Source organism: Coturnix japonica, chromosome Z (assembly GCF_054131305.1).
Source record: "Coturnix japonica strain WE chromosome Z, WE-NBRP24, whole genome shotgun sequence".
In the NCBI taxonomy this organism is placed as follows: Eukaryota; Metazoa; Chordata; class Aves; order Galliformes; family Phasianidae; genus Coturnix; species Coturnix japonica.
The window spans coordinates 47,558,012-47,584,572 of NC_140702.1; the positions used below are offsets into that span (position 1 = coordinate 47,558,012).

Below are 26,561 nucleotides of genomic sequence, written 5' to 3' on the forward strand. Positions count from 1 at the left end.
TGCTAAAACTAGACTCAATGTGATCTAGTCCAACAACAGTACATTAACAGTCTACTTGCTAAACACCACTAATTCAGATGTTTCAGCAGAAGCTGTAACATTAGCAATAACATGTTTTCAATATTCTATTCATATTTTGAAAGCACGTGAAACTTTCTAACTCCGATGCAGACTACTCCCAAGCTCCATGAAGTAACAGTATGTGATTAATTCAAGTATGGAGTAGAAAAAATGCTTATTTGTGCATGCAGTGACAATCCACTCAAGGTTCTCTCTCAAATAACCAAATTACACAGTATTCTGCTGTAAATATTGTATGTGTAATCACATATTTATGACTATGAAACTGCTTCAGTAACTTAAGTTCTAGTTTTTTGTGCCAACTTAATATCCATCTTTCGTGCTCTGATCTGATATTTAAGCCTCCAAAAGGACCTCACCCATTACAAAGATAAAAGAAAAGGAAATAAAAGTGTGTAGGAACAAACAGGAAAGAAGAGATCACAAATTATGATTGCAAAACTAATCCTATACACCATCTGTGACAGTAAAACAGATGCGATAAAACAAAAAGTCTTGCTAAACTGCTACTTTATTCTACCACGTGGTCTAAATAAGAAAGGACTATAATCTGAGATAAATGTTTCTGCTCGTTCCACAGTTAAAAACAAAAAGTTACGAGAAGAAAATAAGCAAGAGATTTATGGATGTATGTGTGCTAGAAGTTCCTTTAAGATAAAAAAAAAAATTATTTCAATTCTGATTTCATATTGCTCACATATAACCAGAGAACTTTGCTCTCAACCATGGTCATTTGGAAGTGAGTGTGACGCTCAAATAAAGAGTGAACAGCTGCCCAAATTAAAAGCAACATCCACATTCTTCTGGATCAGTTTTCCTTTCTGAAGTTACAAAAGAACAGTTCCAAACTCCTATCATAACACAACTCCGCAATGTATCAGCCTCATTAAAATTTGAACTAACATAACAGTATTTCCAACAGCTATAATAACAAGTAGAATAATTAAATGTCATGTCCTTTTGTTATCCATAACACACACCTTCCTTTCATCACTCCTCCATTTCAGACTAAATGCAAGTTTCCATCCAGTCGACTACCAAGCCACCTGCCAGTCTACCTTCCTTCCAGACAAACATTGATTCTTCTGACCCTCCACTTCAAATTCTAATCACAATACCACACCCTTCCCCACTGATACAAATAGAATTGACTCTACTTGCAATCTCTCTTTCACAAGCAAATGTTTATTCTAATAACAAATCAAAACTATCTCCTTCTGCAAAACCATCAGCAATTCTGCTCCCACTGAAAATCAATTTTCCAGATTCCTACCAATTTTAATAGTTATATTACAAGCTGTTCTAGAATACATCTAGCATATAGTTTCTGATCTTAACATTTCTTTTTCATAACTGTTAGTTATTTTCTTCCTATTTTCTTATTTTGTGTGCACTCACAATTAATTGTGAAGTTTTACTTAGGAAGCAAGGGTCTTTTGTCCCAAACGGTAAACTACAAACCTGAAGATGCTGAAGTCTGAAGAAAGACAAGAAGTTTTTTCACAAATGTAAACTGAAAGCCTAAATATCTGGCCCTGAAGTGTGGTTCCAAGTAGCTCAGAACTAGGCTACTATTGAGATCAGAGAATTGCCTTAAAAAGTACTTAGTTCTCTTATTACAGGAGGAAGAGGAGAGAGGAAAGATCAACAAGAAGCAACAAACAGTAGGAAAGAAAGGGGAAAAAGTACAGATAAGGTAAGAAGGCAAAGAAACAGTCAGGCATTTGGATGGATAAGGGGACAAAGCTGTTTACATACTTGCTCCCTTCTTACTGTAAGCCATTTTGTTTCCAGAATCCTACTGAGTCTTTACCTCTGCCTGTGAACTCACTTTAGTGTTTCACTAGTGCAGCAAAAGTATTTTTGCCATTGCAAATGACAACGCCTTTTAACATAGTGTAGAAAACACAGCCACTTAGAAGCAGTCAAGATGAACTATATTCTCCCCACAGTATATTTGACTGAGACATTTCTCAATTTTGGGCTGAAAACAGTTATGTGTGGTGCAGTATCATTCATATTAGAATGTCTGTTTCTGTAACACGGTAGGAAAAGTATAAGTTTTGAAATATCTGCAGTGTAAGCTTACTGAATGAGTCCTCAAGCCTATCTGACTCTGTTGCTGAGTCTTATATTTTTTTGGCAGGGAGACTCATGGTTTGTTGTTTTTTTTTTCCTTCAGTGTCTTTTCTTGTCTTTAATGTGTTATCAGCAAGGATGATTTGCCACCTTAATCACCTGAAAGCAAAAGGCTACCCATCAGTTTTATTTGCATTGTTTCATTCTCCAGATGATTAAGGAGTAACTAGAAATAGTGACAGGATGAAAAAAAAAACTGTAGTAAAGAAACAATAAGTATTCTAAATTGTTATAATTAACTACAATAAATTAACAATTAGATGAGAATTTATCTTTGCCTATTTCTAGTCCAAGCAAATGTACTTTCAACTAATAACACCATAAGGATAACATAAGCACATTTACTGCTTCAAAATGGATTTATTCCTCAATGAAAAGAATTAAGACAAGATATTTACCTAAACAGTTTGATACGAGATTTATTTTATTTTTTTTTTACATTTCTTCTTGCTCCCTTTGCACTAATATTCAACAGTCAGAAAAACAGCCTAATGTTTTAGCTCATATCCACTTGATAAAGGAAGGACAGCAACATGAAATTTAGAAAGCAATATAAAACAAAAGTAATAGAAGGCAAGTGTTTTACACACGAGATTCTCAATTTCAACTATAGGTCTCTTAGCAAAAAAGGAATTTATAAAATTCAGAGCAAGTTCTAATTAAACAAAGATAGTGAAATCATTAAACGACACAAAAAAGGAATACCGATTTGTCATGTGTTTATGTTGCTTGAGGAACATTCCACAATTCCATATTTCTACTTTCTTAGTACAGAAATAGGCAACAGAACTACTGTTAGAAATGCAACTATGAAAATTACCATGATTTGTTAACTCAAGAACTGAAGGTGGCAAAAGAACCACCTGCATACTCTTGACACTAATTCTAGATAACACCGCACTGAAAAGTATCAGCCTCAGCTAGTTGAAGTTTAATGACTTTACAAAACAAAATTATAGTACTCCTAGAGTTCCAGTTGACTTAACAGACCATGAATCTCAGAAAAACAAGAAGAATTTAAAAAATACTCTGATTTAAATATATCTATACATACACTCACATAATACGTATTAACTCAGTGTAATCAAGTATTCAAGAGTCTCAGGACAAGACAGATTAATTCACTGAAAACAATTTAAATTTGGAAAGTCAAAGCCTGGCTCTTCTTTTAGACCAATAGGTCTAAAAGTTTGAGACAAGACATAATGAGAAATTCTGTCACCCTGAGGAGAGCCCAGCGATACAGCTAGGACCCAGAGAAGATGTGATGACACTACCTTTGAGTTTTCATGACCTCACCAGATACAGCTCTGAGTAACCAACTTGTCGTGATCTCGTTACCAAAGCTGCTTTGGTATTCTTGTTTTGTGTCAGTACATGTAACTTCGTATGCAACAGCCTTTCCCAGGCTCACAAATATTTAATCTATTGTTCCAATATACGACAAAAAGATGCTGGAAGTTGTTTCCTCGTAAGAATTCTCAATAAGAAACACTTCAGCTACATCACTGCAAGTCAGAACAATACTAAATTTTCCAGTCAGAACAGATTTCAGATGTAGGGAAAGAGAAAAATAATTTGACACATTCACACGAAGTGCCAGCTGAAAACTGAAGCTTTTTCATATTTCTTGAAAATGTTTCAAGTAATCCAAACAGAAAGTTGCATGAAGATATTTCACATAAGTAATACAGAGCAGTCCACAAGGCTGCTTACCAATAAGAAACTAGAAAAACAGCCCTGAGATTATGCTATTTGGGTATGTACTTTGAAAGAAAGATACAATATATAGAATAAGTAGCTTGGCTTGTAAACTCCCTTGTGATACTACCACATCCAGACATACTGACACACAGCTAATTTGCTCTAACATCAGGTAATGACAAACTCCAAATTTTCTTCTAAGAAGTCTGACCATAAGAAACACCATTTCACCAGTACGTACAGTCATCAAATCACAGCACAATATCTTAAACATCATAACATATAATCTTTTAACAAATTGTTAAAAAAAAAAAAAGTATCTTAGCTCAAGTTTAGGTGCTAAAAAAAAACAAAACAACAAACAACAATAAAACACCTGTGCAACCACAGACATATTACAGCCATATTTTGCTTATAATAACTGAAAACTCAGTCCTGTGAGTCTATAGGCAAAAATATCGATAAGCAAATAGATGAGTTCTAAAACAGACAGACATGGAAAAACAATAAAATCCAAGAAAATAACAGCATGGTTTAAGTCTGCTGCATACCACTGGTACCCTTGTGAATGCTGTTCACATGCCTGAACCAGCTTGGTTACCAAGAACGTGAAATCAAAAATGTCTTGCACAACTCCTCTGGCTTCCAGCTGCTGAAACTTCAGCTAATTCTACCTTAATAACGCATTAAAATCATACATGCAATGCTTCAAATTGATTTGGTTCTTATACTGGGGTAATCTCATTAACCTCAACCCAACAAACCACCCGATTTATTCTCCATTTCAGCTCAAGTCTACTTATCACACTGTTTTTAGGTCTACAAATGTCTAACAACATAAATGGAGACTCTACCTCATTTTTTGACTTCTACCTTGCATAGGCCCATAAGTTCTACCAACTATTTCATTTTCTCATCATGACAAACTTAAGTTTAACACAATTCTACTCAACTTCTGCAACCATGTCTTCAGAATACTCCCTGGAATTCAGTACAGCTTCACCATTCTTTCAGTATTGAAAACAGACAATCTGTGTGCCAGCCACTAGTTTCAGAGGTCAAAAGATTCTGGGAATAGCATGTCCTAAATTTAGCCAGAAGCATTGTAATCACTGTTAGCTGATGCTAGGTTAACACAAAGGCAACTGGAATTATTTATTCACAAAATCCCTGATAGACAACACAGTTACAAAGGTTTATGGTAGCATAGTTATAGAGCAATTAAAAGATAACTGTGCACCTATTTGCACAGTTAGAATAGTTCCAAAGTCTCAAACTTTTGGAAGCCAGCTGTTGGACTGACATGCTTTATTGCCCACAGCTGAGGATCTGGGTCTTGTGCAATCCCATGTCCTCAAATTCCACAGGGAACCCAAACTTTCTTTTGTAGTTCAGTTCATTTTTGGGGTTGTCCAGGATGCTGTTGCACAACATTTTCTCTGGCACTGCAAGCCTGTTTAAGAAGTGACCCCGTCCACTCCCGTTCCCTTTTGCCACTTGTTCCAGAGATCAAAAAGAGTCTCTAACTTAAGTCACAGTTATGATATAGCACAACTCTACAAAGAGATGTTGTGTTTACAAAGCTGATGGAGCATCAAATTCCAGAGTTCATGAGAGGAAAGCAACATCTTGTGTGGCATACACTTAGAACATCATGAAACTGCAATCCTTAACTTGCTTTTAGATTCTTGGGATTTCTTGTTCTATAATTCCTCACAAAAAGGCCAAAACTCTTTTGCTACTCAGATTCCTATCAAATTTCCCCAGCATTAAAGTTTACCTACTCACAGAATGGCCAAAGTTGGAAAGGACCTCAAGGATCATGAAGCACTAACCCCACTGCCACAGGCATGACCACCAACCTCCACATTTAATACTAGACCAGGCAGCCCGGAGCCCCATACAACCTGGACTTGAACACTTCCAGTGATGGCATATCCACAACCTCTCTGGGCAGCCTGTTCCAGCACCTTACAACTCCCATAGTAAAGAACTTCCCCCTGACATCTAGCCTAAATCTTCCCTCCCTCAACTTAAAACCATTTCCCCTTGTCCGGCTGTTATATCTACCCTTTCAAAGAGTTGACTCCCCTCCTGTTTATGGGCTCCCTTTAGGCACTGGAAGGCTGCAATGAAGTCACCCCACAGCCCTCTTTTCTCCAGGCTGAACAAACCCAGCTCCCTCAGCCTGTCACAGAATCATAGAATCACCAAGGTTGGAAAAGACCTAAAAGATCATCCTGTCCAACCATCTACCTATCACCAATAGCTCCCACTAAACCATGGCCCTCAACACAACATCCAAACGTTCCAGCCCAAGTGCAAAACCTTGTGCTTTGCTGTGTTGAACCTCATTAGGTCTACCTGGGCCCATCTTTCAAGTCTGTAGAGATCCCTCTGAATGAGAACCCTTCCTTCCATTATGTCAACCGCACCACTCAGCTTGTTGTCATCAGCAAACCTGCTTACTTACTCCTTGGACAACAGTGCTCAAAGTGCCTACTTTCTACAGCTTCAGACAGCAATACCTCAAGATATCAAGACATGTAAGTGGGGGAAAAAAATTAAAAGAAAATGAGGAAACGCTGCTGTTTGTTTTACTCTGTGCAGAAATCATAAAGATATCTACGGTACAGGACTGTCAACCTAACACATCTATTGCTTAAAAACTGCATAATTAGCACTGATCTTAACTCACAAGAGTAGGTACTCAAATTTCACAGTCTTTGACTCTGAAAAGTACATTCTTGTAAAAATGGCTTAAATCTGACTTTAGATGACAATAAAAGCAGCAGGTACTTACACACAAACTGTATGACTGCAATATATTCTACAGTAGAATTTCTAATGGTTTGAAATGAGCCCAAAGAGAATCTGTACTACCAGCATTGCAAAGTATGTCAAAATAATGTCAGAAAATAAGGTCAGAGATTCCAATTATAATTTTTGAAGTCATTTTGTACAAGAAGCACTTCTCTCCATGTGAGGTACATTTCCCAGTGAGAGGAAATGCCTTTAGTCATTTGATGATAATGTTGAAAAACAGGCAGGCTTTCAGGTGCACAAATCTTCTTGGCAGTCTTAACGCAGCAACCTATAAAATGGAAATAATTTGGCTTTGTGTTCAATTTCAATTCTTTCAACTATAAGAAAAGAGATTTTAAAGGTTTCACTCAATTCAATTCCTTTTGCTCACTCCCTCCATTTTCTGAACATAACAATGTTTTTGCCCTCCTTACCTTTGTAGTTTATACCTTTGGAATAAGGCTGTTTTTGATTCTAGAATAAGAATGGTTTTGATTCTGCTTGTCCCTGCAGGGATGCCAACTCACACAGACCAAATGCTATTTGGCTCCAACTCCAAATTTCCCAGCACACAGGAGGACTTCATACAGATGGAATACAACAAGCACATACATAAGTGGCTTCATTTCTCCTTTACATTTTAGCAAGCATTTATTCCTTCGCTTCACAGAGGAGGGAGGTATTTCTACCCCTTGCAACTATATCATAATTAACTTATGAGCAAACATAGCATATACTGTTACATTTTCTAGAACCAGAACTAAACATTACAGCGTGTCAGAATTCCCTACAGCTAGGAAATGTGGCAAAATGGGATTTCTGCTGGCTTTACTGACTAACGTAGTAAACTGTACACCAACTACAGCACAGATAACAGACTTAATTTTCCTGACCAGCATCTTTAAACATGAACTCTCACTTGAAAACTGTATCTTTAAGAGCCTTTTGCCTTTAACTTCAAGACAGCCTTCTATGTTTTTTGACTATCATAGTAGATTTCTAAAGCATCTTTTTAGCTTGGGAAGAAAAAAAAAAAAAAAAAAAAACCTAAAAAAACAACCCTCTTTAATCAGCAATTAATGGTTGTTTTTCAACAGCCTTTGTCTTGAAATGCTCTTGCATTAGGCTTGTAGATAAGTTTTGCTAATATACTCAGAGAAACCCAGACACCACCTGCGACCCTGTCTCTATAACTGAATCCCTGACAACAATCCCCTAATTTCATGCTGAAGTCAACAGGGTTCATCTAAACGCACTTGAACAACTGATGCCTCCAAGGATTGTTTGAGAAATGAAGGTAAAAAATTTACTGAATGTTTATACGTAGCAGGACTTAATATGTGGAAGTAAAATCTTCTTATTGTGTGGGAAACTTAGGAGGCCACATTACATATCAAAAAAGAAATACAAGCAAGCAAGTTTGCTCTTAACTAAGATGTCCTAGCTGTTGACCAGTACTAATGGAGAACAAAGACTGAAGTTCTTCATTAAAGGTATATTGGGCACGTTCTTAAAGATCAAACTATTTTGTACATGCAGAATGAGTGTACATGTGCACATATATGCTAGGACTAAAAAGATGTTAACATTATTATTGTAAAACATTTAAAAAAAAAAAGAAAATCTCAGCCAGATTCCTAATTTCCATATTCTGTTTTTGGAAAACAAGATGGCTGCAAAAATAAAGTCTGAAAAATTGATGTCAACTGAACTACTAAACTGAGGGCAGCAAAAACAAATCTGTAAAACCAATGAATTTAAGAATATATATTTTTAATTCTTAATGTATACATGCAAATAACTTTAACCACATCACTTTAAACACATATAGTATTTGAGACACTGGTTAAACACACTCCAAAAGCCTGAAGTCTACCGTAACTGTTTGAGCACTGGAGCAACATGATAAAGGTGATACCAGCTAAGATAGCTCCCTGGACTGTCAATGCAAATTTCACACCTAGAAGAACATCCAGCTCATGAACTGCAATAAATACCAGAACAAGTTCTAGATGGGGATGCACACAAAGTGAGAAATACCATCCCATACACACATACACAAGTATACACAAAATACTTCAAAAGTCACAGTCCAGGTAATTAATTCTAATTAGCCTGTAGAATGTTCCAGTTCCATCTCCTGGGCCTGGCAATGAAGTTGTTGAAGACTGAACAGCAACTTAAAAACAACTGTATGGATAACAAGTTAACTCCAGACTAGACCAGGATCAAGACAATCGAACAGGAAATGAGACCTAGGTAAATGAAGAATAAAAGAAAGATAACACTCTATGTCAAGAGACAGAAACTAACGAAGTCCTGAAAGAGTAACTTCAGCTACTCCCACACGGTGTTAAATTTTGAGCCATACGTAAGCAGCTGAACAAAACAACCATGTCGAAGGATGTGCTGCTCAACAGACTGCTGAATACAGGCATACACAAGGCAAGAAACAAAGTGTTCCAATGAATAATGAATGGCATTGAAAACATTATAATTTCACTTGTTTCTTTTTGCTTTTTGTTGTTGTTGTTTTCTGTGATGTCACAATTCAGATAAAAGCATTTGATCTGTGGATCAAATACTAATGTTACGTGGAAAAATCACAGAAAGATGCGCAGAAGAAGGGACTGGAGTATGGGAAAAAAACACATTGACTTCCAATGTCTCTCTCTCTCTCTCTCTCTCTCTCTCTAACACAAGGAAACATTCAGCCCTGATTAAAAAGCAATTTGTTACCAACAGTTAATAACAGTACCATGAAAACTGCTATCATAAAAGACATAGGTGAAAATTTGTATAATAAAGACAGTGTTTGTACTGATTAAAAAGAAACGCCTACAATTGGGCTCCACACTACAAGGTTTTCTTTCCCCCACTCATACAAGTCAAATTTAAATATTTATGTTTGAGTGTGTAATACAATGACAGCATAACCAAAATTACAGAGGCAGTTACTTTACAGGCAGGTCATTCTACTTGTCTACTTATGTTGCACTTCAGTTTCCTCCAAATAACATGACAGAAACAAAGCTAGGAATTACTTTAAAACTTCAGTTCAGCTGTACTCAGTACCCACAATAACACAAGAGGGTCCTGTCTTTGCCCACGTGAATCCTATCTCCCTGTGTTCAGTGCTGCCAAACCAGAGAGCTGGTGGCAGAGGGTGTTTTCTCTCTTTCAGCATTGGACAGGCTGTGAACAACAGAGACAAGATACCTTGCACTCATATCCTACAGCTCTTGCTGTATTCCAGCAGCACCTCAAGTGACAGATATAATGTTCTCTGTAGATCAGCAGATCAATTGAGCAAAAACAGCACCTACCTAACAGAATTGATTATAGTTCTTCCATAAAAGCTACCATAAAGAAACTTCATACACTACATACTTGTTTTCATTTTGCTTTTCTAAGTCTCCATATAGAGAATTACTATACAGGGTAGTTAATAAAAACTCATAACCAGAAATTTGGGAAAGCTCCTCATTTAAACTCTGATATAAATCACTTCAGAAATACGTTAGAGAAATACAAATACAAGCCTGAGCTCAAATGTTGACTCAGATCTTGCTAGTCTCACTCCTATTAGTCATCTTATTGGGCTCGTGCTGAGCACCCTGTGGGTGGATACATGAATTCATACAGAACCCACTGAAATTAGCGCAAAGCCAGGGCAAGTGGCTTCTAATAGCATTCTATTGAGTTAAATGGAAAAAATACAGCTATGTATTGCTTAATTACACTGTTAATCTTTGCATGCAAGCCTTGGTAAAAGTGAGGAAGGGGCAGAACTAGGATGTTTAAAACAAATATGCTAACTCGTAATAGCATAATACCACTAGGATAGGGTAATTCAGGTTGAAAGGTATCTTGGGAAGTCTCATCTAGTAAAACCTCCTCTTCAAAGCTGCATTTAAGCTTACTTTAAAAAGCCACAAGGCTGTGTTGTCTTCTTCCACGTTAAACATTTTTTTCCCCCCAAAATCCCTTTAAAGTAAATATACATTAGTTGTTTCATCAATAATTATTTTACCCTGCCTCTTAAGCAAAGTTTTATAACTTCTGACATTAGTTTCCTTTTAGGTACACGTTAGCACCACTTAGCTGATGCATTTGTTTAGTATTACCATACATATTCCCGCTCCAGGGTCTTTCAGCCAAGTTTCTAAAGTATTTCTTGTAACTGTAAATGTTTCCTCTCAGCTTTTTGTTTACTTTAAGTCATACAGTAAAAATGCTCCAGAACTTTAATAAAGAGATCAACGTTAGAAAACACAGCCCTGTTCAGTAACCACTGCTCTTATAGTTTGGGCAAGGGATTACCAATGCCAGTACAAGACGGCAATGGCATTCGCTTTAGTCACACTCTGTGGTCATGTACAACATCAGCACCACATCATTTGGAAATGGTTATTATCAGTCCAATCACCAGGCTGAACAGATGCATGTGAGAGGCAGCAGCAACCTCCTTTCATTTTCCATTTTGCAGTTCTAGTCAACAAGACGCTGAACCACTTTCTGTATCCTGCAAACTTCTTGCTCATTGAATTTCCCCTGCTAGCAGGGATTAGTACTTCCCAGTGACATCGGGGAGTCACTAACATTTATGAGAGTGAAAAAGGTCTTGCAAATAGCTTAGATTTCAGGCTTTTCTGGAAAACACACTACTGTTTATAGGTACTACAATTTCACACCGTAGTTATTAAACACTAAATCTGATATTCAGACTTCTGGAGTCACTTGGGACTCAGGTCATCAAGCAGAAGATAATAGAAGCAGTGTTTCTATCCCCAAGCCCTCAAATTAAGGCCCCTGGACATGAAACAGAAAGTCCTGAAGCACATCTCTGCTGTTACCTTGTATCAGTGACCATATAGACAGAGCATCACAAGGAAAAAAAAAGTTAATCCACGCAATCAATCCAAGCTACACTTTTCAACAGTGCACACAATGCCCTACAATCTCCTGTCAATACTGACTTTTCATAAAATACAAAATTCAGAAATATACCTATCTCCATCCGAACTGTTATTTTTCATTAACACTGGGGAGAGAGATGTCAAACAGGGGAGCATACGGGGCAGGGATGTCAGCAGCACTGATCATTGACCAGCTGCCCTCCCCTACACCTGGCACTTTCGCTGACTTCCACATCTTCCTCGTTATGTTTCTCCCTGACAAACAGCCAGAGGGAGCAGCCTATGTCTCACCGGTAGTAAGTATTAAAGCCAGGTGTTAATTTCTGCCTTGTCACACAGGTTAGAGAAAAGCGAATTTGAAGACACAGCCAATCAGGCTGGCATTAGACTCGTTAGACTTCAGCTGTTCCAAAAAAAAAAAAAAAACCCAAACAAAAACAACCTGAAGTTTCACCCGCAATTGTTTTCTTAATAATAACAGCAATAGCAACTTCATCCTGAGGATCTAAATGAAACCCAGTAATTGGTAACACACAGCTAAGGGTCCCAGGAACAACTTTAACACGGGCTGACAACGAGGCGCCCCCCAGCCCCGCGGCGCTCCTTCCTCCCGCAGCGCGGCTCTCTCCACGCCACAACTATTCTCGAGGAAGTACTCCAGCAAAACGCAACAGTTTCTCCGAGGCGCGGCGGCCCGAGAACACCCGCCGGACTTCCCGCTTTGTCGCCCCGCTCTCGGGCCGGCCGGCACAGCGCTGTCGGACACAGAGGCCTCAGCGCCCAGGGAGCCCTCCCGTCCCCCCTCTCAGCGCAGGGCCTACTCGGGGCACCCGCCCCGCGCCCCGCCGCCGCCCCGGGCCGCTCAGCGTTACCCCCATCGAGCCGGCCTCCGCTCGGGACTCCCCGCCAGCAGGACGGAGCGGAGACCCCTGAGGCGGAGGCGCAGCCACCCCCCCATGACCCGCCGTCACACCCCCCCCCCCGCACCGACCCCGGCGACCAGCGGACAAGTCTCCGCCGGGGCGGGCGGCTCTGCCCCCACTCACCCCGCGGTAGCTCGGCGGAGCGGCGCGAGCCGGCGGCTTCCCCTCAGCACCTGCACCCTGTCCATGCACGGCACCGGGGCAGGCAGCACGGCGGCGTGTCGCCGAGCCGCGCTTTACCCGCCGCCTCGGCACAGCCGCCCCGCCTCCACACCCCCCTTTTCCTCCCTCCCTCCTCCAGCGCCGTGCCGGGGAGCGGCGGGGGCGGGCACGGCCGCTCGCGCGGGGAGGAGCGGGGACCGCGGGGCTCCCGCCGCGTGCGTCATCACGCAGCTGCTAAGCGACGCGGGGCGGGGCAGGGCCCAGCCGTGGGGTCGGTGCTGTGCTGCTGTCAGTCTCCTGTGGGAGAGATGTGAGGGGTGTGTGGTGTGTGTCTGACACTATTAGCTTCTGCCTTCCCCGCGGGGAAGAACGGGAAGAAAGTGAAGCGCGGGGCCTCCGGCCAGCAGATAGAAGTGGTAGCGGGCAAAGGCTGAGGCACCTGCGTCGGTGTCCGCTGTTTCTGTGCTAGCTCACAGTAAAAAGTACAACTTCCTTGGGGGAAGTGCCTTTTAAAGTGTTTTCTGTAACTTGTGTAGTAAGTTTGTACCTTAGTTTCTTATCCACGCGAAGCAAATGTGCTTGGTGCTTCAGTTCTGGGGTAGGTGAGCGAGGCTGTCTGCTGGGGCAAGCAGGCGGGAGGAGAGTGTCGGTGAGAGGATGGAATAGAAGGAAGAACGCCAGCACCAGAGGAGCTGATCCACGGAAACGTGAGGTCATTCTACAGGAAACAGTGGGGAGGAGAACGGGTGGCAGAGAAGAGTTTGATCAGACATGATGGTGACTCGAATCCACCAACAGACGTGGCTTCACTCTAAAGCAAGTTAACCTGCCTGCCAACATAATGCAGTACTGTCAAACAAGATGCTGTTCTTTAAGGATGAGCTTATCACTGTCATCTCTGGTATATATTGTATATTTGCTCTTAAGCACAAAGAAAAGTGTTGCATATGTCACATAGCATCATCTTACAGAAATCCAGGGAAATTCAGAACTGAATTTTAATTCAGTGTTCACATTACTTTGCATATTTAGTTTCTTTAAACATGCAACTTACAGGATACTTGGTGGCTGTGGATTAGAAGTGATTAAAACTTGTTTTATTCTAGTTTGTGTAGCTCCTGGTCTCACTGAAAGTCTTTGTGGTAATATATTTTGTATGCTTGCTTTTCATTTCTCATGCCTTTCTCTTGTTCCTGGCTGCAGCACAGAAAAATCACACAAGCATCCACACAAGCATCCATTGCTGTCATTCAGAAAGCTTCTGACAGACAGCGAAGGAATGAACTTCAAAGTGTACCACTGCCCTACGGATATCATGAGCACTGGTATCCAGACTAAAAGATATGGGGAGTTACATGTTGGTTGTGCATCAGTGCATAGCCTGACTATACTCAAGGTCAGTCTTCTCACTGAAAATCCAAAGAATACTGCAAAAGTGGATGGGAAATAAATGGTTAAGTTTACTAAGTTTCAACATGTTAATAGTGTCAGGCTTGGTAAGACCATCAAAACCATCTGAATTCTCAACTGATAGATCACATCGTCAACTGACTGATAGACTGTTGAAGACCCATCTATGTTAGGACTCCCAACATTACAGCTTATCTAATGACAGTAGGCATTTTCACTCTTGTTTGTCTCCTGTTTTAATAAATACAATTTAGCATATTATAGAAAGAAATTATTCTCTGAAGTGTTTTGTTGTTGTTGTTCTTTGTTTTGTTTTTTAATCTATGTAATTTAATGTAGTCAAATCATGGTTGCTTGTTTGAACACTATTCCTGCTACTGTTCCTTTTTAGCAAGCCCTTTCAAAGTCATCTTCAGCAAAAGCCCAGCATCTCAAATTTCCATCTTATCCAAGCATTCCACTTTCCTTCAGTCTTTGCTAAACGACTGTATATACTTTGCATACCTTTGCATACCTTTCCATGTTAGTACACTTTGTTACTATGTTGTCAGCCTATGATGTGTGGCAACTTACTTCTAAAAAGAGTGAAATGCCATTTAGCTTCATCCTGTTTACAGCTTTGGTTTCTCTTTTTCACACTAAGTATGTCAAACAAATATGTTTACTGTCTACGAACATGGACATATTAACAGAACTCTAAATGCTCTGGGTGAGAGGCTTATTAAATGTATCCCCAAGTAATAGGCGAAAATACCACAAATTACGTGTGAAATGTTTATTTGTACAACTATTGTTATAATTCCCCTTCAGAATTAGTCTGCTTTTAAAACAAGTTGCAGAACTTGCTGTCTTTGTGAGAGACTTGGTTTTACTTTCTTCATAATTAAGTGTTCCAAGTTCTGAAGATAGAAAGCAGACAAGGAAATAGATGTTGTTTCATTTTCATATTCAAAAGCTAAACGTGGTCAAAAGAGTTTTATTGCAACTACTTAAAAAGCTCTCAATATTGGAATTTGATTTATAATTTTCAGCTGAAAGTAAATTAAATTCCCATTATTTATTTGGGACAATGTGAGGATTTATTTGCAAAATCTTCATGAATTAGAACCATGCTTGAAAATGTATTGAGTTAAATCTATGAAGGCGGACTGTGCATATTTCACTTTTCCTTCTTTTGGAATCTTTCAGGATGTAAAATGCTTTAAGATGAGTACATAAGTTGTAATGGTTTTCCTTCCCCTATGTGTGTAGGCCTAGCCTTTTTGAGAAGCATAATTTAGTCAGAAATATGGTGGTGGGTTTTTTTTGTTTTTCTTGTTTTTTTTTTAATAGAGCATAAAGAGCATAAAGAGCACTCTTAAAAGAAACTTGTTCAGCATTCATAGTCATTATCTGGAAGCTATTTATTTGAGTGATATGACTGAATGCTTCCTTCCTGAACCAAGTACATGAAGATAATGGGTTTGCATACAGGTAATCTCCTCGAAGGATATAACTCTAAGTCATCCCCATTGAAAAAAAAGAGTAAAAAAAAGCCATCTCAGTGGTATGCCCGATTTTGTCCTCTTCTACGCATTGTCTTGATAAGCAAGGTATGGGTAGAGAGCACCTGGAAAAATGTCATAATGCTTTTCTGCTAAGCCTACTTTTAAATATCTTTATATATTCATATCCTTATGCACACAAAATGCAATTCACCTAAAACTAAATACTGCCCTGACTACTCATGGAAGATGCACTGCTTTGGCACTTCCTTCTCTTAGCAGTCTTGTGTTCTTGATTAGGCGCAAAGCACAACCATATACAACAATCCCAGAGGAAAAATAATAATCATTAAATATAAAAAAAAAAACCACAGGAACAAGCTTCAAGTCACACCACTGGCTAACTGGAAAGCACTTAAATGCTACAGTGACTAAACTGCAAGGTCTTCCTTAAAACAAAACAGAAAAAAAAATGAAATAATGCTCCTCCTCCTTCCTATCTGTCTGTAACTGCCCCATTTCCCTTCCACAGTGTTCTCCAAACTGGTGGACAGCTGTAGCTTTCCAAGCATCTCTCTGGGATTTCCTCCAGAAATCCTGAGGTGGTATGAGCAGGAGGCAGCAAAGAAGTTCACTTCATAGCCTACTCTAGTCAGGAAGAGCACTCCACATTACAGCTTTCTGTTCTGTAGGATGGGCTGGTGTGTGCAGCATGTGCAGCAGTAATAAAACATGAATTAAAAGGAGGTGACATAGGGGTGTTTCCCTGTTGTTGACCCCATAGCGATGGTATATACACAGATGAACCATATGTAGTGTATAACATTTTCATGTCTTTCCTTAAAATTGAATTATTTTGCTGTTGTAGTTTTTAATAGCTTGTGTCAGGTTTCGTGCAAGTAGTGAAAGACTACATGATTTTTTAATTCATCTTTAACAAAGCAAATTGCTTGTTGTGAAAAGCAATGTCCACACCAATCTCCATGGCTCTATTAATGGTCCCAGCCCATCAAACCGTGGCAGTCATGTGGCTCTGCAAAAGTTGGTCTGTTCTGAATTAGGGTAAAAGCATTTCTTGCCAAGTCAGCTGAGTCTCAGTTTGGTAATAGCTTGGGGACTCCTTTTAAGGGACTCCTATCTCCATTATAGAATAAAACTTCACAAGCTGCCAAGGGTTGTGTGGATGGAAAAAGGAGACAGGCAGGCAATAGTAAGCAATCATGATAACTATAGAGCTTTCTGAAAATGAATTTTGAAATAGAGTTCACTGATGGGAAGTGGCTTCTTATAAAAAGCATTACAAAGTACCACAAAATATTGTCACTCCGTGACACAGAGCATTTTGCTGAGTGCCAGAGGGAACAGATGATGTATGCTAGCACCATCCAGTGAGAAAAAGCGCCAGTAGGAAAAGTCTGAGGTCCCTCCTCAGCAGTCTGTACACAGAACAAAACAGAATTAAATGATTAAAACTACAGTCTGAGTTGAAGGAGAAGACAGTACAAACACCAGCTTGCAGTGTTCTCAGTGGATCTGCAGTTAAAAACCCTGTTGACTGCAACACAGATTCTTCTCTAGTCCATCACTGTAGGTCTCCATTCACTTCACTTCCAAATCAAGTTCAGCTTGTGTAGAGTTAACATTGTTTTGTTTTGTTTTCCCAGTACTATCCTATTATCTATAGTGGTATATCCTCTCTAACTAACACTTTAGCACAATGAGATGTGATTTTATTGGTGTTTTGGTTATAGAAACAGGATGTATTTATAATAATGAAGGACTGAAGTTGTGCCTTTTGGGGTCTGCTTACAACCAAGAAAAAGTTCACTGCTAATATAACATCTTACTTGAAATTCCTTGGAAGAAGCAATGGGTTCTAACTTGCAAACCTTTTGTAAGGTAATTGTAATGAACTGAGTTTGGGGGTTTGGGATTTTCTTTTCTTTTTTTTTTTTTAATATATCCAAGCAGAATCATCTTAAATGCCTTTACGTTGTTCAAACATGGGAAAAAGCCCACTTCCCTCTCACAAACTGCACTTTCTGCTTTCAGAACTTAAGTACATACATTCTCATCCTGCACAGTGCATGTTTCAAGATATCTACTGGCAATTAGGTAGAAACCTCTCAAATACTCCTAGAACTTAAACATTTGCTAACTCTTTAGATCTGGTTTTAAAATTCAGCAAACTGCATCTATAATAAGGTTCTTTTGCTTTGCATTATTACTGAAAGTTAAGCTTCCTGGACTTAATTTGGCAGCACTTACCTATGAAAGGCAGGAAACTCCAAAAGTTTACGGTTTTATAACTTAATTGCAGCCAAATAGTAATTTCTCATCCTGTTTTTATTATTATTTAATCTGTTCCTGTAATTTAATCTGTTTTCACCAGTGTGACAGGATGTGAATATCACGCAGCTAGAAATTAAAGGGATAAAAGGCAATCAGCTGAACTGACAGTAGTGAGGATAACTACATTATCTTACTGTTCACTACTAAAGTTGTGGAATTTTCTCTTAGGAGATATCAAACCATGGTATATTTGACCTCCCTCCCCTTTTTCCCTCTTCATTGCCTCCCCCTCCCCCCCCCTTGTTTGTTTTGTACATTTCTGTGTATATGATACAATTAGTAGGCTGCTTGAATGCCTTATAAAATTTAAAGTCATAAAACTGAATCAGGTTAGTCTTGTACTTTTTCCAAACTGCCTATAGTTTCTATATCAATCACCAGACATCTTGAAGATTGAGAACCTTTAATATAAATACAATTATATGTTCAACAACTATTTGTGAACTATTTCTAAAACTCTTTAAACTGCACACAGCAAGTTCAAAGTAAACTACGTAATTTGTTTTCAGATAATTAATTTTTTTCCACTTAATTTTCTCATCTTAGTATTAGGTAGCAGAGTAAAACTACCCAATTTCACTTTTCTTTCTTCTCAGTTTTACTTCTAGTTGCTAGTACAAGGCTATAGCAAGTTGTCTTTGGGTTCACTGTCCTTGAAAAACAAAACAAAACAAAAAAAACAATGCACATAATTTTATTTATATTCAGAAATTTATTTCAGTTTGAAATAAAGTGCTGTTTTCTCACGTAAAAATTGCTTACACTGTAAGGGATGTTTTGCTTTATCAGTATTTCTGAGGGTGTCTAAAAATCAGTGTCAAGTGCAAATACTGTGATGAACTGTGACACCAAAACATTTTAGAGTAAAAATAAATTACACGAAAATTAAACATCTTTAACACAGATGTTTTCCTTTTGAATTTTTTGGTCAGTTTCATTCAAAGCAGGCAGAAGAACAGGTGTTAAACTTCCACAAGATCTGTGGTATATTATGTTCTCACCCACTCACTGGACACCAAGCAAGAAAGAATGGCACAGAGGGAAAGTAATAAGGAGAAAGTCTGATGCTATACAATCCAAGCTTATATGAGATGCTATTACGTTTCAGAGACACAACTCACTGTATCTATCTTGATTTTAATGTCTCTGGAAGTGCCAGTGAATTCTAATTGGAGCAGGCAGGATGCTGGCAGGCAGTGAGGGGGCTTCTGATCCTTGAAAGAAGCTGATGCTCCAACACTCTTTACTACTGTTTGTCTGGGTGTTGTGTTCTCTGGGTTCAGAAAGGTACACAGCCAGTGACCTGGGCAAGCCAGACCTAAGGAGAAAGGTCTGCTCCCCTAGTGATCACTGGAACAGAATTGTAGAATCACAAATTTGTTTGAGTTGGAAGGGGCCTCTGAAGGTCACCGAGTCTAACTCCCCTTCAATTAACAGGAACATCTACAGCTAGATCAGGTTGCTCAGAGCCCTGTCCAGCTGGACCTTGAATGTTTCCAAGGGCAGAGCATGTAACACCTCTATGGGCAACTCATTCTAGTCTTTCGCTATCCTTTTCCTGATATCCAGTCTAAATCTCCCCTCTTTTACTTTGAAACTGTGTCCCCTTGTCCTATCACACAGACCCTGCTAATTCTGTTGTCTTCTTTCTTATAGCCTCACTTTAGGTAAGGGAAGGCTACTAGCAGGTCTTCCCAGGGCCTTTCCTTCTCCAGCTAGCTCAGCCTGGCCTCCTGCAGGAGGTACTCCATCTCTTGGATCAAGCTCCAACAGGTCCTCCTGTCCTGAGGACTCCACATACAGACTCAGTACTCCAGGTGAGGTATTACTAGCACAGAGTAGTGGGGCAGGATTAGCTCCCTTGCTCTGCTGGCCATGCTTCTTTTGATGCAGCCCAGGGTACAGTTGGCTTTCTGGGATGGGAGAGCACACTGCTAACTCATGTCCAGCTTGCCCTGCTTTAACTAATGAGCTGTGGCATAAGGCTTTGCGTAATTTTAATTAACTATTAATTTTCCTTGCTTTTCTTGAATTATTTTGGCACAAGCGACAGTAAGCATGTCCCTCTTCTTCTCCTTTAGTTTTGATCTCCAGCCACACTGGCTGCTGTTTTATTTATTTATTTTTGTTTGTAATTAAAGTCGCTAATCAGCATTCATCAGTTTTCATTTCTCATTTCCAAAAAACAGCACCCAGCTGCTATTACACTGAAAAACACTGGTTCCTCATTCTACATTTGTAGTGCAATGGAAATGAGGCACATGTGCAAACTCTCAGGGAGGGCATTTTTTGTTCCAGAAACTGCTTCCACAAACTCCGTTTCTTGGAGGAGTGAGTATTTTTGAATGAGCAGCTCTGACAAGTATTCCCTCACATGAGACATCACACAAAGCGTAGGATCTTGCCTGCAGGCAGGGGCACTTCCCTCTGGCTGCTGGGCCTCCTGGTGTACCACTGGAGGAGATCTCATTGCAGACTTTAGATGGACACTACTTTTTGCATTGTCTGATGGTGACAGGACAAGGGAGAATTATTTTAAACTTAAAGGGGTGGGACTTAGTTCAGTTGTTAGGAGGATATTCTTTACTCAGGGGGTGGTGAGGCACTGGCACAGGCTGCCCAGAGAAGCTGTGTGTGCCCCATTCCTGGCAGTGTTCAAGGCCAGGTTGGATGAGGCCCAGGGCAATCTGATCTAGTAGCTGGCAGCACTGTCCATGGCAATGGGTTGGGACTGAGTGGACTTTAAGGTCCATTCCTATCCAAGCTATTCCATTATTTGTGATTAAGAGGGATTATAAAATCTCTGCTGAGGCAGCTGCATATGAGATACAGAAGCAGTGCCAGCACTCAGCTCTACTTGATCATTACAGGCAGCGTTTTCCAAATACATCATTCCCACAGTGGGGCTTGTGTAAAGGACCAAACCAATTTCATGTGTTCTCCTAATTACTTGGAAGAGTATGAGTTATCCTTGCCCACAGAAATTAAGGAAAGCTATTTTTGCTGTGTGTTGAATGCCATACGCAGTGTGGAGCAGCACTGGGCCAGGTGCTTCTTGAGTCAGAGGAGCCACAGGCGCGTGTTGGGTCACCTTCCTTCCCAGAGCAGCAGCTGGGACACACAGTGTCCCCCAGAGGAGAGCTGTCCTCCCTGAACTAACCCTGTCCTATTCTGGATTTCTGCTCTCCTGCATCCCCTGCTGCTGTATAACTGAGACAGACTGCAATGGAAAGCCCAGAGCTACCAGTAACACAGCTGGTGGCATTTTTGATAGGTGGAAAGAATATGCCATTGCAGTTGTGAAAAAGTGAGTCGGCTTGTGTAGAAATGATGATGCAGATGGTAACAGATGGGCCTACCATTTACTTAATGATAGAGGAAGCAAGCTGAAAAGATTGCCAGGAAGGCTGCTTTTACTTGGAACCACCATTTTTCCTCTTCCCCTCAAAAGTGAAACTAACGTGTTATTCACACTCACAGCTTGCTTAGCTGAGTATGTGGCAGAGCACGCTACTACTGGAATCCTTACCATCAGCATTTCTTGGTTTATGATGAAACACGTGATGGTTTATGTTGTGCTGATGAACCACGGTTTACGATGTGCTGCGAAAATATTCTACCAAGTGCTGTGAATTATTTTTAATCCCTACAAAATGCTGCAGCAATATTCTGAAGTAGTATTATTTTAAATATAAAGAGATACTGGAAGCACCAGAATACTTATGTTTATTTCACTGTGTGTTTTGCACCTTTGTGACTCTCACCCTCCCTCCACCCCCCCTTTTTTTTCCTAATTCACGTTCCCTGCCCTGCTTCTTCTGAAAAGCAAGGAGCTACAAAGTTATGTTGGTCCCCGGAATTCTCACTCATAAGCTAATATTTCTTTTGTATAGGAAATAGCGTTTCAAATAGCAGTGGTATGAATGAAATGTGTTGAAGACATAGTGTTAATGAGAGAAAACCCCACAGCACTGCTAAGCAAACACAACCCTAGGTATGCTTTCTTCACAGAGCATCCTGAAAGCTGAGTCTTTCAGCTCAGTAAGGGTGGAGCTAGATTTCAAGATTATCTCCTGGACATAATTTGCCTGGGGTCTGTTCAGTAGTGTGCAGTGCCACTGCTTTTAAAGGAGACTATACATTTTAATGACAGCCTGCAAGAATTTTTTAATTTTTGTTAATTGGTAATTTGCTTTTTTGTTCCACTTTAAATCTCAGGAGATACACCTAGGACTTACTTGTTTTACTTCTGCTAATGTTTTCTGATACCGAAGCAGAAATATTTTAACTTTGATGCTGTTCATGAAGTGGAAACATCAGGGATCCCAAGCATTCCTTAGCATTCTAAGAACTGACCATGTGAAATAAGCATTTCTTATTAAACAGGAAGCAATTAAATGCTGGAACGAATTCATAAAAAACTGTGTAATGGAAATGCCTTGTCTCAGTTTTTCTGCTGAAAACTGGAGGCCCTTCTGCACCTTTTAATTTCTTTTGAAAGAGGAAGGACATGTGAACACATAGGAGACCAGACTCTTTAATTAACGCCTTCTTTGTTCTAAACTCTCTTTACTTCAAGATGACAAGTTTGCAAGGAGACTTCTGAGATGGAAGAGGTGAGGAGAAGTAGCTTTTCCATTTTATAAACCCTTAATTAAAGTCCCTGCAGTGAAGCGGATCAGTGAACAACATTTTTAGAATTTAATTGCTGAACAAAAGAGAGAATACCAGCTGGATGAGTGGCCAGAGGGACAGCCTGCAGAGAGATCCATGGAAGTACCAAGAGAAGGGGGATTACCTAGCAACTCAAAACCCCACACTGGCATTGTGGAGGCTCTTCTTCCAGCTTGTATGATGGAGGAACATCCATGGAGGTATGAGAAGAAGGAAGAACATTCTAACAGAGAAAGATAGCAGATAGCACTTAGGTTGAACCATGGAGGAAATTGTTCTCAAGTAAAAGCAGCAGGGTTTAGTGTAAACAAGAATCTAATATAGACAAAGAAACACAAACAAATCCTATGATCAGTGCAAATCAAACCAAGCAACCAAGAAAGAAGCAATACCAAAACAGAGTATGAGCAGGAATAAGCCAGGGAGATTTAGGCTTGTAGAGACACAACCTGTTTATAGCGCTCATAAAGTGAAGAAAATACTGCACAGACTGAGAATCTGCGGATCTCAGTATTTTCTAGTTCAGCTCCCTGCGGAATGTAAGAGCCACTTCATTTTCATCTACCACAGGCACAAACGCATTTCTCCAAAATGCAGACTTTCGAACAGAAGGATAAATCTATAAAGCCAAGAATTTCATTACATGAATACAAGCAACAAACCTTTTTATATTTATATGCTAAATGCTTTGGGGAAACAATTGAAATTGTTCATTAATTAAAAATACTGTTCTTGCCTGGGGAAGACATAAGTTAGAGGAAATGAACTAGGGATTTTACTGAAGAGTGCATTGGTGTGAAAACAAAAGCTTCAGATTCTTTCATAGCAGATATCTGAAAGTTGGGTCGTTGGAGAAAATGCCATTGCCATACACACAGTAAAATTCTACTCTGTGCTTCTCTTGGGTGTTTCTGAGCAAATAGCTCAACTCTTTTTCTTAAACCTGTAGGGCTGGAGAGAGAAAAAAAGCAGGTAAGAGGATTTTCTAGTTCCTTTAGCTGCTAGTTACATCTTTTCATGAACACCTCTCATTGTAAATTTCAAATCTTAAGGCCTTTTACTTGTAATGTTTCGGGTTTTTTTTTTTAAACTCTGCAAGCCAAAATAGACTCCTTGTTTAAACTTGGTGCCTGGGCAAGTTACAGAGAAGATAATTCTAGAGAATACTGAAAATCAGTTAAAGAACAAAGATCTTCTCAGGCATGGTCAACATGAGAAAAGTCTTGCTTTAGTAATTTAATCTCCTTTTATGAAAAGGTCACCAAATTAGTGGATGAAGGGGAAGCAGTGGATGTAATCTTATTGGATTTTAGTAAGGCTGTTGATGTCGTCTCACAAGATAATTCTAGACCAACTGTTAAACTATGAGATGAACAAGTTTGCGCTGTGATGGGTGATGAAATGTCTGAATGGTACTGCACACCAGATGCAGCAGGGCTAGACACAGGCACTGACTGGGAGTTGAAAGGCTGGAACAGGGAGCTCACCAGGAAGAGACTTGGGGCTGCTGGTGACATTGGGCTCAGCATGAGCCAGCAGCACGCCTTGGAACCAAGAGGGCAAAGCTGCATTTCGGGATGCATAAACACAGCATAGCCAGATGGTGATAAGTGATTCTCCCATATTTAGCACTGCTTTAGCCTCACCCCAAACATTGTGTGTACTTCTGGGATCCATAACATAAAAATGATATAAAAATACTTGAAAGCATCCAGAGGAAGGCAACTGGACAGGAAGGCATGCTCTGTGAGATGCTGAGGGCACTTGGGCTGCCCAGCCTGGAGGAGAGCGAGAGGTACCTCAGTGCTACTTGCAGCTCCCTGAGGGAGATGCTGGGTCTGTTGGGAACTGATGGCAGAACAGGAATGGCACAGAGCTGCCTGGGGAAGGTCATTAGGGAAAAGTTATTTACCAGGGTAGTCAAACACTGGAATAGCATTCCTAGAGGGTTGGTTGGTGACCTATGCCTGTCAGTGCGCAGAAGGCATTTCGAACTGATGATCTTTTCATACCTCTTCCAATGGAACTATTCTGAATTCTAAAGAAAAAAAAAAGTTTTATCCTTTATTTTTACTTTGAAACTGAAAACAAAGAAGAAAAACTATTGAGGCAGCTGCCAGTCTTCATGTGAGAGGCCAGGCCCAGATGTAGCTTTAGACTGTCAGTCTCATGTTGAGGAAGAAGCTGCTAAGAAGTTGTGAGCTGCTGTATAGTAGCCTGCTCTTCTAAGATGTTCTGTGTGCCATGAAAAAAATCCAGATCCTTTCATATCAGATTTTCTTTACTTTGAATCTGTACAGCATTACTTAGAACAAACTAGAACAAGACCTTGATGCGGTTTCTAGGGAAAATTTGCTACTGACATCAAGGATTAAGAAACAGTATTTTTATTAACAAACTGACAAACATATTTCCAAACAAAACAGAAATTGTGTACTCTAGGCTCTCCTATTGAGTTCTGACTTATCACAGATGTTTTATCTGAAAGTATATTAAATATACAATTTAAGTTACAAAAAACAAGGTGAAAATAGCGGATGAGACACTTGTGGTGCGATTTATGACATAGGTTTTTACACTTGATGCTCAGGAACATTTCACAGCAGAAACCTTTTCACTCAGATACACTCTGAATCTGTAGAAGCATTTCTAAATACAAATACGTATGCAAACCTTCTAGGAGGCCCTACAAAATCAGGCACCTTCAGCATGCTGAAGCACAAACAAGCTTTAAGGTTTGTTTTTTGTTTTTCCTAATATCTTTTCTACTTAAATTTTGGCAACATAATAAATAAATAAATCAGTATTCATACATATTTTGGCATAGACTCAGCTTGCAGATATTCCGTAGCAGACAGGGAATATAGGTCAGGGTACTCTTTTTGGTGAATGGGCATAGTAATCTTACTGTTTCAGGAGACAGATCAGCACCCATAGCTATACCTACTACTGCAGGTATACTACAAGTCATTATGACAAAGCTGTCTTGTTGTAAAGTTCTAAGTTACTAACTGCAATTACTGCTTGGACATTGTGGTGCTCTAACAGAGCGCACGGCTTTCCTTCGTGACAATTCTGTACAATGATGTCACAGCAGAATCCAGCCCACACACTATTCCTTGCAAGACTATCTTTATTCCTTTCTGTCTTTCAGGTTTATTGGGACCTAAGCAGTAACTGTAAAAGATGTCCATTGTGCCTATATTTTTTCTTTTATTTTTTTTGAATTTATGGTTGCACTGACACAGAAGCAGCCTCATTCTGTATTCCCTGATATCCAGACTGAGTAGAAACTATAGAATCATAGGAGTTGTAAGGGACCTCTGGAGACCACTGAGTGCAACTCTCCTGCTAAAACCTTGTTCCTTACAGTAGGTTGCACAGTAAAGCTTCCAGGTGGGTCTTAAGTATCTCCACAGAAATAGACTCCAGAGCCTCTCTGGGCATCTTGTTCCAGTGCTAAGTTACCCTTGCAGTAAATATGTTCTTCCTTGCATTTGTATGGAACTTCCTGTACTCCAGATCTTGCCCACTGCCCCTTGTCCTGTTGCTGCACATCATTGAAAAGAGCCTGGTCTCATTCACTTTATGCTCACACTTTACTTATAAACATTGATTAGATAATCTTTTCTTCAGGCTGAACAGTCCTAGGTATCTCAGTTTTTCCTCCTAAGAGAGATACTCGAGACTCCTGCTCATCTTTATAACTCTGCTGAACTCTCTCTAGAAGTTCCCTACCTTCAACACAGTAAAGTGCAAGGTTTTGCACTTGGGCTGGAGGAATCCCAGGCATTTATACAGACTGGAAGGAGCAGTCCTTGAGAGCAGCCCTGCAGAGAAGGACGTGGGGGTCCTGATGGATGAAAGTCTTATCATGAGCCAGCAGGGTGCTCCTACAGCTTGGAAAA

General features: G+C 39.9%; 1 protein-coding gene across 4 annotated transcripts in view; it reads right to left on the reverse strand.

Moving 5' to 3' along the window:
• JAK2 (Janus kinase 2) overlaps positions 1-12,835 on the reverse strand; it is an 84,337-nt gene extending 71,502 nt beyond the window's left edge. For all 4 annotated transcript variants that reach the window (XM_085528422.1, XM_015848916.3, XM_015848915.3 and 1 more), the window contains exon 1: positions 12,695-12,835. The gene's annotated coding sequence lies outside the window, so the exon portion shown is untranslated. The remainder of the gene's footprint in view (positions 1-12,694) is intronic.
• Between the last annotated feature and the right edge of the window lie 13,726 nt (positions 12,836-26,561).